At 47.6% G+C, this 1086-nt stretch overlaps 1 pseudogene; it reads left to right on the top strand.

Moving 5' to 3' along the window:
* Positions 1–472: 472 nt before the first annotated feature.
* On the top strand, positions 473–590 carry LOC124552625 (annotated as a pseudogene).
* Positions 591–1086: the final 496 nt, after the last annotated feature.

Genomic DNA, 1086 nt, shown 5'->3' with positions numbered 1-1086 from the left:
TTTGTGCAGAACAATGGTCGTGAAGAATGTGCTAATAATTTCCAAACGACAGCAACATTGGCTGACCCGCTAGCATAACGTAAAGCGCCGCGCGCTAGCTTGCGAAGAAGGAAAGTGAGCCAAACTCGCACCGAAACAGCGCGGTGGAGTAAGAAATATGGCTGGCGCATCGGCCAACCTGGATGGGGCTTTCAGGCTGTTTCCCACACACCCTTAGGCAAATAACAGGCTAGTTCTTATTTTTTGTCGTAGAAAATATGATACGCGAACAGCTGAAATACGTTCACACACTGTAAAAAGCTTACATGTGGTGTACACGTCTTCCTTCCCTTAGGTAACTGACAATTTCTACGACAGGAAGGTTATCAGACTGCAAATTTAAATGGAATGTACTGGTCAAATGGTGATTACAGCGGAGTCCTTTGTAGAGGCGGTAAACGCTAAGGAAAAGAATAAGAAGAAACGAGCAATAGGCAACGGCCTTGCCGCAGTGGTAACACCGGTTCCCAACAGATCACCGAAGTTAAGAGCTGTCGGGCTGGGCTAGCACTTTGATGGGCGACCATCCGGTCTGCCGAGTGCTGTTGGCAAGCGGGGTTCACTCAGCCCTTGTGAGGCATACTGAGGAGCTACTTGATTGAGAAACAGCGGCTCCGGTCTCGGAAACCGACATACGGCCGGGAGAGCGGCGTGCTGGCCACACAGCCCTCCATATCCGCATCCAGTGACGCCTATTGGCGAAGGATCACACGGCGGCCGGTCGGTACCATTGGGCCTTCATGGCCTGTTCGAAAAAAAGAGCAATAGTTAATATCTATCACGGTGGGTTAGAAACAGATATCGCGAAAACTAAATGTATACGAAGGTATGCTGAAAAGTAATGCGTCTGAATTTTTTATGTGAAAACCCTAAGACATTTTTATAAAACATTATTATTCTACGGCTTTAATCTTCATGACTGCTTATTTGCAGCCATTCGCCGCTAGAGGGCTCCGAACTGCATAGAGCTGTGTAATGTATATACAGTGAGATGGAAAAAGTCGTGGATAGCGATATCCAGACATACAGATGGGAGAAGCATCGCGT

This window comes from Schistocerca americana, chromosome 1 (assembly GCF_021461395.2).
Source record: "Schistocerca americana isolate TAMUIC-IGC-003095 chromosome 1, iqSchAmer2.1, whole genome shotgun sequence".
NCBI classification, from domain to species: domain Eukaryota; kingdom Metazoa; phylum Arthropoda; class Insecta; order Orthoptera; family Acrididae; genus Schistocerca; species Schistocerca americana.
Note: the sequence above shows the minus strand (reverse complement) of the source record. Positions and strands in the feature narration are given on the sequence as shown.